This window comes from Perna viridis, chromosome 3 (assembly GCF_037379345.1).
Source record: "Perna viridis isolate PV_CMFRI_1.1 ecotype Kerala chromosome 3, ASM3737934v1, whole genome shotgun sequence".
Lineage (NCBI taxonomy): Eukaryota > Metazoa > Mollusca > Bivalvia > Mytilida > Mytilidae > Perna > Perna viridis.
In genome coordinates, this window is record NC_142447.1 from 13,022,700 (window position 1) to 13,036,925 (window position 14,226).

Here is a 14,226-nt window from a genome sequence, read left to right on the forward strand (position 1 = left end):
TCTCGAAGAAAAAATGTGTACGAACAACGGCAACATGCACAAATAATTGTATTATCAAGAAGTTTACTGCACAAACTGCAATTGTTCCTAGTAGTGTTTGGTTAAACGGTCAGTATCTTGGTGGTAAGGTTAGAATGTTTAATTTCAGCACAAGAGTTGAAATTGTTTGATAAATGTTTCTAAAACGTACAGTCATCGTCAGCATTAATCCGTTTTCTTCAACTTTTCGATTGCTGATCATAAACATCATTGTTCAAAATGGATTTCCTTTACACTTTTTACTCTTAGATGGAAAGAAAACAGACTTACTTAATATATTCCGTAAGATATTCACAAAAAAATCTATGAACTTAAAGTTTTCATGACATCTGGAATAAAACCATATTGTTCTTTCCCTCTGTTGAATAAATACGTAAAAAGTCTTAGAAGAAATTTTCTTTTTGTTAAAATACTTACATTAAAGTTTTTCTAAAACAAAAAGCAATTTTGTTTTTCCGATGTAGCTCATAATCGGTTGTAAAACTCTTACACGTCTGACCTGGAAGTGGATTTCAAATCGAGAATGAACTCTACAATACATTGTTGAAATATATGTAGAGCAGAAATATCTTGGTTTCGTAAGTTAGTCCAGATCTCGCATCCGTAAAATACACTTGGTAAGATAAAAAAGATTTATACAGTTTTATTAAAGCAGTTGGATGTGTTGATTTATTCGTCAAACCCTTTCTCGCGAAAAAGAGCTTTCCCCCCTTCTTGTAGGCATCGGTAATTCTCTTTTTCGATTTCAGTTGGGAATTAAGTTCAATACCTAAGTGGATATGATCGTCAACAACAGTAACGACACCATCACCGATACGTCATTGAAATGTTAACTTGAGTGCTTTGAAAATTTGATAACCTGAGATTTCTTCGCATTAAACAGGAACCGCCATGTTTTGGAACATCGGTAAGCAACATCTAGAATATGTTGAAGCGACATCGAAGAAGTTGCAACACATGCTATGTAATCAGCTAGATCAGGAGAGGATCTGATAATGTTGAATATACGTCTATTTCTACTATGAGACTCAATTTCACAAACTAGATCATTATGACAGTATGCCCGACACTCTCTGACAATAAGAATGTGGATGATCGACATTGGTTTACAACAACAGAAACAGAATTCTTTGTATTAATGTGTAAGTGATTGATGATAAACTATAATTTACCTTTCACTCTCAAAACATATAATTTTAACATAAGACCCTTTCTCCATGCGGTATCAAATGCCTTTCGGTTGTCTCATTTAAAGATTGTGGAAAATCGTTTCCTTTAAATTAAACAAAACTGTCAAGCAACAGAGATTCTTTTGGAATCCATTTTGTTGATTATTCGGAATTTAAATTTCCAATCAGCAGGCACAGATCCCTGTTTCACTGTAAAAGTTTTTTTGTGAGGCAAAATTCAATGTTGTGAGACAAAATTCAATTTTGTGTCACACAAATCAATTTTGTCTCACAAAAGTCAGTTTTGTATGCAAATTAGTTACAGAATGCTTTGGATATGCAAATTCATTCTATCATTACGATTTTGTAATAAGGCTTCTCATTGGATATAAAGTAACCGCTGGTCTCGCACGTTTTCGATTACTTCGAGCATGAAACTGCAACAATGGCCTATCTCCCTGTAGACGAAAATTACAATGATTCAGAAACGGAACATGGTTCAACTTGGGTAGGTTTCTTTCTAAATTGATTATCATTTGGTGGGCTCTAAACTAACAATATTATGTTTCATACTGCGTCTAATTGTATGGTGTAAGGTAGATCTATAAATATTTTTTCTATGAGTCACAGGTGGTTCTTGATAGTAATTAGCAATGAATATATGTATGTATCAAATGATAGCTTATTACAGATATTTTGAAAAATACAATTAACTGAAATGTTATTGTTGTTGTTATTCTTTTGTTATTATTTCTTTAATAAAACATAACGACTTCGAACCCCCACAAGTATGCCGTAATTTCGGAACGACAAATCATCTAGAGATTTTAAATTTATGAAGAGATTGTGTTGGATAGAGGAATGCAGTTAAGAAATAACTCAAAAGCCAATGGTCATATAGCAAATATCGTGATGCCAATTTCAAGTCAAAATATGGGACTATTCAAGACGACCAGATTATATTGACAATTTTTCATAGTTCAGTAAGAGGAGGACCTAGGAGTTTGAAAAATTAAAATCACAAAACAAAATATTAGTTCTGCCTTCGGGATTCAAACCTTTATCAAAACTCTAACTTAAACTGCAACATTTATTTTCCAACAAAACTATTTTTAAGTAACAGGTACATTAAATTGTCTCAAAATTTATTTATGAAGCGATTCTAACTGCGAACGGTCTATAATCTTGGAGTACTAAGAACAACGTTCGAAGTATGGGGTGGGTCATATGTATAAATAAATATATTTAAATAAATATTTAAAATAAAAAAATCGAGACGAAAATAGCCTATATATCCTTTTCACTTTTTTTTGTTTACAAATTTTGCCTTGAAATGCAAGTAATATAATACTTGCAAGATTTCCTCCACAAAAGAGTGTGGATGGTTACATTAGCAATCGGAAATGTCATTCTTCAAGATTCTGCCCATTTTAATTGGAGTAGGGGTAGCAAATTTCTTTTAAAATAATACAAACTGAAAAAAAATCAAGTTACTTAATTGTAATCAGAAATAGTTTGATGTAATCAGAAAATAAGTCTCATACTGAATCAAAATATGAACGTTTTGACATGTAACTCATAGATTAAAAACATCTGCCGAAAATACTTTAACTCAAGAACTTGACCCTCCTCATGTCGAAAATTCCATACTTTGCAGTTATTACCAAATGGTAAACACCTAAATTACGAAAGAAAACACACATGTAGTTGCTAAAGATCATAGTCCCATAAATTCCGTAGGGGGATCTGTGTTTGTCTACATGTCCCTTGGATTATTTATTTAACATTTTGGACACGTAAGGAGGTAGACCTAGGGTAAGGAACATAACTTTTGAAATCAGTGATATGTTTGTATCATATTCAATTTCACCAAAGCCTCTCAAGCTTTTGTTTGAAGCAGAATGAAATCGATCCAAGTTAATTAGATGCTTGCATAAGATGAATGTAAAATGCTGCATACAAACGTTCCAATGATTTGTAAGAGTTACGTCACTTACCCTAGGTCTACTTCCTTCAAGCAGTAATTTATAAAATGAATAAAACTCATGCAGTACATTTATTGTAAGAATGTTGCAACCTCCAATGTGAGATTATACTGTAAATCTTTGATATCTACATATTATCAAAACCACTATCATCATCAAAATATCTATTGTATTCTGTTTGTTGGCTTTCCCTGAATATGTCATTTCAAAATGTAGACATTTCTTGGAGACACCATTGAATCAAACAGCTCATAAATGACATTTTTTATGTCTTAATGTATGAAAAATGTGATGTGTTTGAAAATAATTCAAAGGCACGATCGAGACAAAGCAATTGCAATACAAATACGGATTTTTGACGAACTGTTCACTTTTAAAAACCATGGTCTAACATGAAGATATAATGTTAAACCATTATTGTGACGTCACAGAAAATAATTTTGTAGATGTAGAATGGCACGCTTATGGCCAATCCACTACAAAACATATATACCACGCCTTACTCATTAACATATCTTAACAAAATCATCCTGCGGATCCTATGTTTTGATATGCTTACTCGTAAAATGCAGGTTGGTATATTTAATGCCATAGATCTGTAATTAATTACTGGTCTGAGATAATACATAGTTCACAGACCAAGCCATATTACGATATTTATCAAAACGCTGAGTTTACTTAAAATAAATGATTATTAAGAAAAAGTGATTTTCAATTTGCGTATTTCCAGAACAGGTGGTAATATTGTAATGAATAAATAAGTATGATACGTTAATAACGCCGCTAATAATTGGGATAAAACAAATGGAAAATGGAAAGAAGATCCGGAGATAAAAAACAAAGGGACGAACGATGTGTATTTTCTATTTCGTAAAATATAATATGTTCTTAGTGTTGTCTATTCTTTGAACCTTGCTTTCCTAAACAGAGATTTTCGAACTACTAATTGCATCCTTGCCTATTGTGTACTTGGCGCTAGTATTCCAAACCCAATCCACTGGATTTGTACTGACCGATTATGTCTAAAGCTGATAGTTTTGATGGTTTATATTGTCATTTTTTAATATGTTTGAGCTAAATTTCAGTAACTACGAGCATTCTCTTGGTCTCATTTTGTCTATATGGTGTGTTTTGGGGGTATTCCACGGAGGAAGAGAATTAGGTGTGTTATTGAGTGAATTTCATGATGTGTGTGTGTTTGTTGTTTCAGTTTATTTTGACCTTATATCAAAGCCTTTGAAAACTAGTTTAACCCCAACGCATATTTTATAAGCCTATCGACAGTCATGTTGGTCATTAAAGTGTCTTTGTGTCGATATATTACTTTTTAGTTTGAATTTGAAGAAGTGTCGTCGTGCTGTTATCGCGGGTTTTAATACATTTTTTGTCGGGGCCTTTCAGAGCTAAATTAATGTTTTGTTTACACTTACTGAAGACCCTTTGGTGATTTCTGAAAGAACTTAGTATTTTGTGTAAATAGGTTGACACTGGTATAAAAATGTGGTGTATTTGAAAATAATTCAAAGGCACGATCGAGGCGAAGTAATTGTAACACAAATATGGAAATTTCTCGAATATCCAACTTAAAACCGTGCTCTTTTAAAACCATGCTCTAACATGAAGATATAATGTTATACCATAATTGTAACGTCACAGCAATTTTCTAGCTGTAGAATGGCACGCTTACGGCCAATCGATCACAAAACATATATACCACGCCTTACTCATAACATATTTGAACAAAATCATCCTGCGGGTCCTCTGTTCACATATGCTATCTCGTAAAAAGCAGGGTTGTATATATGTTAAACCACAGATCTGTAATTAATTACAGGTCAGAGATAATACATAGCTCACAGACCGAGCCATATTACGGTATTTATCAAAATGCTGAGTCTCCTTAAAATTTATGATTTTTAGGTAAAGAAAACGTGCTTTTCATTGTGTGTATTTCACGAACAGGTGGTCATTGTAATGAATAAATAAGAATGGTCTGTTAGTAAAAGCACCATAAGTGGAGATCAAACAAATGGAAAATGCAAAAGAGAAAGGCAACACAGGTGAAAACGATGTTTTATGAAGCCACAAGACACAAATTTGAAATGAGGAGAAGTCAGATACTACTAAGTGCATAAATGATTTTCACGAACAAATAATAGCCAAGGACGTTAGAAATCCCTTAGTCGGTCACGATCGTATATTACAAATACCACATATGCGTGCAAAGTATTGAGTATATATTCTTAGCACGAAAACGGCAATTATACCCAGTATAGGAACATTAGGCTGATCATCAGTGTTACTCCTATCGTGCGTTTGATTGTTTGACACTGCGTTACGAAATATGTTTTGGGTTTTTAATTTTTTATATCCACAAAGACAGTCAAATTGTATCCTCGAAGCTACGTTGTGTTAGCTTTATAAGGAACGAAACGAAGGGTGTTACGGATATACGGAAAGTGCTATCTTTTCAACTTTGTTTTGATAATATTATTTAATAAAGTGAAATGAATTTATAGATAATTTTGGTATATTTATTTTTCGTTCATTTTGTCATTTAGGACAATACGCCATCTTCTTCAAATAGACAACATGTTTTTTTAAAGTACATTTAAGCACACTTTTACACACAGTTCGTAACACTCAGAAAAATAAAATTAATGTCTCAAATCAGTTATTTCAAATCAATCGCACAGAGCGTTGGGGAATTATGTCACATTTGGAAAATTTCCGCGTTCACTAATTACAAAAAAAGTTCAACAAGTGCAAGTTAGCTCTGAAAGCTCCAGACAACATAAGTGAAACCTACAATTCTTCATAATCAAATCAAAAAGAAATATAACGACTTCGAACAGGCGCACAACTCTTACAATCACTGGAACGATTGTATTCAGTATTTTACATCAATTCCAGGTAACCATCAAAGTAACTTGGATGAATTTCATTTTGTTTTATATGAAAGCCTTATAGGCTTTGATAAAATTGAATATGATGCAAATAAATCATTGATTTTGATTTCAAGTTATGTCCCTTACCCTAGTCTCTAATTATGGGGGACTGAATGGTAACTGTAGATTAGATTTTACTTTATCATTTTCTATTTTCTTGAAGTAAATAAAAGTATTTCACCGAATTTCACAAACTTCATGTGAGCGAAGATTGCAATTAACTATATACTGTGATAAAATATTATATAAAAATGATATAATTTGTCATTTTCTTGTTTCGCAGGTCATATATAATGGTTTAGTAGAACGAATATTCTCTACAAACTTTTTTCTTAAATTTTCAAAACTAGTTTTATACTAGAAGTTTGATTTATCACTTACATCTAGAATCATAATTATTTCATATCAAGAATGATTTATGATATCTCATAAGGGAAACATGGTCAAAACAAATGAGGATAATCGATCGACAAATGAAATAAGGGTAATCTACGGACTGAACAAATGAGGAGAATCCATGCATTGACAAAACTAATAAGGGGAAACACGGCGAAACAAATAAAGGAAATCAATGGAAGGAATGTTGGAATCCACCGATAAAACAGATGAGGGAGATCCACGGACAAAATAAGTGAAGATAATTCACAAACAAATTGATCAGGACAATCCACAGACAAAACAAATGAGGTGAATTCACCTCTCTCATATGAAATAATCGTTTAAACCGTTTTAAGTAATATCAAAGCGAGCATTTTATGAATGTTAAGCACATTTAAGTGGCATTATGTTCTTAGTTTGACATTCTTATAACTCCAGCAGTTTATCTGCTTGCTTTTGAAAATTTTATTACCCTAAAGTTTCTTTTTGCGTTACAACTAGTCAATAACTGAAAAGATAAAAGAACAACTCTATTTGTACAACTGAAATAAAGGTTTTAAATGATAGAAGAAAGCACTTTAATTTAGCATTATTTGTCTATGTTTCACCAGACTCTTAAAAAGAAATACAGTGATGACTAATATTCTATTTAAGGAGGTAGATCTAGGGTAAGGGACACAATTCTTACAAATCATTGGAACATTTGTGTTCAGCATTTTACATCAATCTCATATAAGCATCAAAATAACTTGCACTGATTTCATTCCGTTTCAAATGAAAGCTTGAAAGACTTTAGTGAAATTGAATGTGATACAAAACATATCACTGATTTCAAGAGTTATGCCCCTTACCCTAGGTCTACCTCCTTAATTCATTCAAAAATTAAAAAAGTGCATATTTGGACAAATACTATAATACCTTCACAGTTATCATAATGTCATTCTGTTTTGTGTACAGATTTCGTAAATTCACGGTTACAATCATATGTTATGAAAGACACAATTTCCGCATAGTCCACCAAATTAGACTTCTGAAAAATTTCGGAAAAATTGAAGACAATGCTATTCATATATCAGATAAAATAGTTTATGTTTGCTTGAAACACTAATAATAATGAGAAAGATGTGTGTCAAGCAGAATCACTTCTGCAAAGCTGTTATCTGGTATACCAGCTTTAGACCCGTTTAAACCTACACATATGTTCTGTGAAGTCAGCCTCATATCTTGACCTACACTTAGAAATCGACGGTAAAGGAAAACTATTGACCAAACTTTACGACAAACGTGATGACTTTTCATTCAGAATTGTCAAATTTCCTTTTATCTGTGGCAACATCCCTTCAACACCTGCGTATGGAGTGTTCATAACTCATACGTTATGCCAGAGCTTGCCGAAACTATGCAGACTTTTTGTTTCGCGCTAGAAATCTAACAAAAAGGCTTCCGTAACAGGGTTGTGTTGCTACAAGATTGAAGTCATCACTACAGAAGTTTTATGTTCGTCATCATGAACTCATGGATCGTTACGGTGTGTCCCTCTGCAGTGTGAAAACTAATTTGTTCAACGGGTCATAGTTTTCCTTTCCTCTTTCGTCTACCCCGGACTTGACTTTTTATGGGCAACTCGGCGGTTGTTTCTAGAAAAGCAGAGGACTCTTACCCTACCCGGGCACCTGGTACATGCTCCCAGTTTTTAGTGGAGTCCGAGTTGCTCATTTGCTTTTTTTACTTTGTATGTATGAGTTTAGTTACATTTTTTTATTTCATTGGATTCTTCATTGGATTCCTCATTAGTAATCCTGTCTGCATTTTTCAATCAGATTTCGAATATCTCTTACGGTTTTCGAGTTATAAGGGGTCAAAAAGTCCACACCAGAATAAATCATTGTTTTGTTTTGTTTTTGGTCCGATTTAAAAAAAAAATCAAAAAATATTTTTGCAATATTCGTTCAGCTTATTACATCTTATAGCTAAAATAATTGTCAAGAGGTAATTAGACGATGATGAAATACGTTGATTTTACAATATTTCACTAGCGAATGTGCAAGCGCGTGTCTACACATTTCAAAATACTTTGATGCAGGCACGCTGATCCCGATTTTATACTAGAAGTTTGATTTATCATTGCATATGAACAGACAGAAGTGCGCGCAAGGGGGGCTTTTCTTTTCCTGTTTTTTTTTCAACATTTCTTTCATTATTTTATCACATTCGCTAAAATCGTATTTTTTTTTATTCATTACGTCCACAGTCGTAATAATTTAATCTAGTATCTTAACTGTTCAATACTTTTTATTGTTTTCAAAATTGACGTTAATAGAGTTTTTACGTCGCAAAACAGAACGTTACTTTGGGAACGTCAAAAATGCGCTTTGTGACATTTTTGTTAGACACGGTTTTACGGTTATATATATATATAACCCATTTGTTAAGCCAAAGAAAAAAAAATGAAATGGTAAAATCATATACTTTTAAGTATATGAAGAAATCGGCTCAATACCATTTGCATATTTGAACAATTCGTTCGAATTTCGCATGGTGTAAGCGTGAATAAATAAACTATACAAATTTTAGATGTTGTAACATTTTGGTTAGTCAATGACAAATTGCTGCGCTTAGATACATGTTCAACCAAGTACCATTATTTTTAGGATATACTATTTGCAGCATATATACATATAAAATTCAAAATTTCATAGTTATTAGTTCACTCAAAGCTAACGAAAAAGCTTTTGATAAAGACGGGGTAGCACGCACGTGTAGAAAACGTCGGGAAAAAGACAACATGACACCACAACATACGCGCGTATTTATCTACTATTAGACAATAAAACTCATTATTTTTTAGAATAAACATGATATTCTGAATATGTATACAGTCCTTTAAGCGTAAATACTTTGGTAAAAATACTATTCGATGTTATATTTTACAACCGTAAGCAAGAATGTAGCCAATGGCCAACGTTGAAAAAATTAAGATTTGTGACATAATTGAAATACGGACAAAAAGGCTTTTAACAAAAAGACTGATTGAACATTTTATATATAATTTCATTGGGGTTATGTAATAAAATGTCAATATAGTTAATAAAAGTCCCGATTAAAAAAAAAGCTGTTGGCATAACATTTTGTCTTCAAATCGGTTTTTTTCCATTTTTTACAATGTCCACATCAAAGGGGAGATATTTGCGATATTGTAATACGCAAATGTCTGCAGCACAAACTGCTCTTTCCAAAAAACTTTGTTTTATCAAAATACGCCAAGAAACAACTTAGATGTAAATGGTGAAATGGGAAGCAAACATTTCTTAATGTTACCCGTCCACATTTGAAAATGGACGTTCTTGTGATCGAATAATGCTTTCCCTCCACAATTAACGGCATCTTTCAAAGATTTATGATTGTAACCCTAAAACAACAACCATTTTCGAATATTTTAATATCTATATTGCCTTTGATAACTCCACATTCTAATAGCAATATTTCGGTTTTCGTAACCAGCACCGGTTCAATCGAATGTGACAACAACGTACGCAACGTCTTTGTAAACAAAGACTATTCCGTAAATATTTCTACGATCCTGTTTATTTAATCACCAAAACATGATGACTTGTCAAGCTTACGATTGCACGAATGGTAAAAGAGAAACTTTTAATACGTTGTCTACCGAATGGTCCCATATTTTGATTCGCAGTAGATCACTGTCTAATCCGGTTCCCTGGTCAATATCATTAGCGACCCTAGGATCGCAAAAAATATAGACTCAAGTCACCAGCGATGGATATGCACAATATATGTAAATTGCTGCTTATGAAATAAAATAAAAATAAAGATGAAATTATCGAAATCAAGTTAATTGTTGTGCATTTGTATTGGAAGATTTTTGTGACTCAATTGTTTGAGCGTCTAAGCCTTCCTTGGATAGCATGTGTAAACAAACTAAACAAATTTTGACATTATCGTGTAGCCCAATGTCTCAGCTTTACAATGGTACAATGAAAGTTGCGGTAACACTTAGGATTAAGGGGTGGGATGGAAAAAATATACCCCTACTCCGCCGAAAAATTGCTTAACTTGACATATTTTTTATGTCAAAACACCTAGAATATTAATGCCTCAGTAAAACAATGGCTTATTTTGGTATTTTCTGTTTAGTACTATCAAAATTTATACTTCTGGGTTCTTTTGATGATTTTTTGGCGATTTTCGTAGCCATAATTTATTTAAAAATTTCAAAAAATGGTATTTTCGATTTTTCGGTCAAAAGTCATATAAATTCGACTCTGTAAGTTATTACTCGACTAACACGTCTCAAATCTGGTATAACTCAATAGATAATTTAATTTTCAACATAAATAAACCACGAATAACTACTTTTTAAAAAATGTTGAAAATATTACTCCTATCCCTATAAAACTGGTCTCAGTATCAAACAGAATTCTCGTTCACAGCATTCTGACATTGTGTAGGCATTCATGATTATAGTAATGATGTTTCCAACATACCTGATCAATTTAGGCGCTTGGACTTACCTCTTAGCGTGACAATTACTATAAAATCGGAAAAAAGGAAATTTCAGAATTTCAGAATTTGCTTCTACATCACCCGATATTTTTTTCAGATTACCGTAGTTCAAAGAAGTTTTTGTGTGGTACGGTTGATTACTATAGTGTCTTAGTCTCAAAATGAGCCCAAGTAATAAATATTTGAATTTTTCCAAGTCAAGTTAGGTGAAAAATTGCTACACCTACCCACGAAAAAAATACCTCAACATGAACCCAAATATTAATTTTTGGCATATAAACGGTGTACAACAAACATTTTTGGTACTATTGTTTTAGTTATCGATTTATTCAGCATAACTGCTCATTTCAGGCGCGTATTTTTCAGTTTCAATATAACAATAATGAGTTTTCCATAACAGGGGAATTTTCTGAATTTCATATTTTCTTCAATTTCACCTATAATTGGCAACTTCTTTCAAATACCGTATTTCAAACAGGCTTTTGTATATTTAAATGCAATTATATAGTGTCTTAGCTTTCTAATGAGCCTAAACAATAAAAATTGCCACTCCTACCCATGAAGAAAGTACCTCAACATGAACCCAGATGTTAATTTTTACCAAATAGTCGATGTAAAAAGACATGTTGGATACTACTGTTTTAATTAACGATGTATTTAACATATCTACTCATTTTCAAAAAAATACAAAAATGTTTCGGTTCATTTTGGTAACAAAAATATTCTGAAATGGGAGGTATGAGGGTACCTGAAAATCATATTTTGGTTGATGAGTGGGGGTGCACGGGAGGTTATCACAGCCCACGTACTAATTTATTAGAAAGCTTCGTACAAAAATGTAACTGTCCATTTTATCAGTAAAAAAGCATACTACTATAAGAAAATACGTTATTGTTTTTTGTGATTTGCAAGGGCGAAGCGAAGCTATTAGGGTTTGAATTGAAAAATCAAGATTTCATCCAAACAAATTTATCTTTTCTAAATTTTAGGGGTGGATCCAAAAAGTCTCCTTTAATCCGCATCTGTTATTTTAGACATAAACGCCATTTCTTAAGTCTATACATGTTTCAAACTAGCATTGCTGTTAGCAAAGTTTACTGAAGAATACCCCTGTTCCGTTCCAAGTAAGCACATTGTCAAATACATTCCAATTTTCGTCAAAGATGAATTTAAATATTTATCTATGAATCGAAAACGAGACACGGCGTATTCATTCTGAGTGGTTTCAATTATATCATTGACCCTTTCATATATGCCTTTAGAGTACCAGAAATTAGAAAGGAAATTACAAAGAGAATATGCAAGGCAAAGATAGAAGATGAATGATGGTATAAAATATACTGCAGATCAGGAATTGTTCATGCTCAAATTGTTCAATAATTCAATAATTTATTGACCGTCTGCAAGGACATACCAAGCATTTGAAGTATACCAAGGTCACAAACGTTGTGTCGAGTGAAATAAAGAAAAAAATATGAGTATTTGTTGATGTTTCGCCAACTAACAGTGTATTTCTTTATTTCCGTTGTAAGAAGGGACTCAGTCCTTTTGACTGATTTTAATGTGTGTTTGATTGTGTAATATTTTTCCACACTTGCCAGATTTTAAAAGGGAGGGTTTGGACCACGCCTCAGTACTTTAACCCCGCTACATTTTTTGCGCCTCTCCCCAGGCTGGATTTTCTTATCTCTCTATGTCTTGTTTTGTTTTCACCTTTAGTTTAATTTTTATGTTACTTGAGTATATAAGGGCAACTCTTTCTCGCTGTACCTGTGTATAAGGATGTCTTAGGCCGGCTGCAGCCTGCATGGTGGTATGAAGATTTCCTCGGCGTTTATTGAGGACCAATGGGTGTCCTTGGGCTGACATTTCATCCCGGTGGGGTTGTTGTCTTTTTGGCATATACAGCATACATATTCTTGTTATAAAAATGATATACGCATTACTTTGTATATTTTATTTTTTTAATGTTTCAATACACGTTAAGGAGAACACAAGCCCGCAATACCAAATTCCGTCCTTGATTTTATTCGAAAGGAACAATGACATTTTGTATTTCACCATTTTTCAGTAAAATTCAGTATCAATTCAACAGAAAACTGTATCTGAAAAGTTAATCGTTAATTTTGACTCTCATTTGGTTATGGGAAAGATCACAATGGATTCAAATCGACCGTTCTACTCCATTTGTGATATTTAATTGTGGAAATATAAGAAATACATATAGCATTTCCACTCGAAAAAAACTCATGGTTAAACAACCGCAGGAATGCACAAGAAACTCCTAGAATAAAGAGGACGCATATTTTACCAGAATGTCACTTGAGTCATTAATTTTTTTGTGTATTTTTGTTTCTGTATCAAACTGTTTTTGTTTTTTGTTTTTGTTTACGTGTGTCTTTACTTGTTTCTTTTTTTTTGTCTTTTTGTTTTTTGTTTTTTTTTTTTTTTTGTTGCTTTTTTTGTTGATGTTTCATATGTATAAAATCATGGTTAGTTAGCCGTACATTTTTATACACAATTTAAGAACGTTTTACAGGAATGCATTATGTATATACCAAAATGACTGACACAACGAATTATTATATTCAGTACTCATTATAAACTATAGTTGATTCCTGTTCAGGGTCGGATAAAGAGATTATGAAAAGGAGAGAGGAAAAGAGGTTTCAGAAAACAAAAAAAAACAAAAAAATCGAGGTCTATTACGTTTTTCCATTTTTTTATCCAAGAAACTAACAAAATATTTCATCAAAAAGAGGAGGTCTGACCCTTGAAACTCCAGTGCTGCTCAAAGTATTGTTAGGCGAAACAAATAAGATATATATTTTTTAAATCAATTTATAAATGAAATAATAGTTTTAATTACTCATAACACAACAAATATTTATATCTGTTCAGTGTTAAAACTAACGTTGAAAGTGTTATATTATCTGTTACCATAGACTTTTTAAAAAGCAAATTTCATTAGACCACATGTAAGCAAAACCTTTACTTTAAACATTCATGAGACTATATTATTTAAGTACTTCTCCGTCTAAGAATCGGGCAAAATGTATATAAGGTGTGGCACATAAAGGGAAAAAAAAGCAGAGATTTTATTGCATTAACCAATCAATTATACCTGATAACCACCAGAAATAACCATCAAAGTGTTTGTAAAATTTGCTTTTTTAAGATATT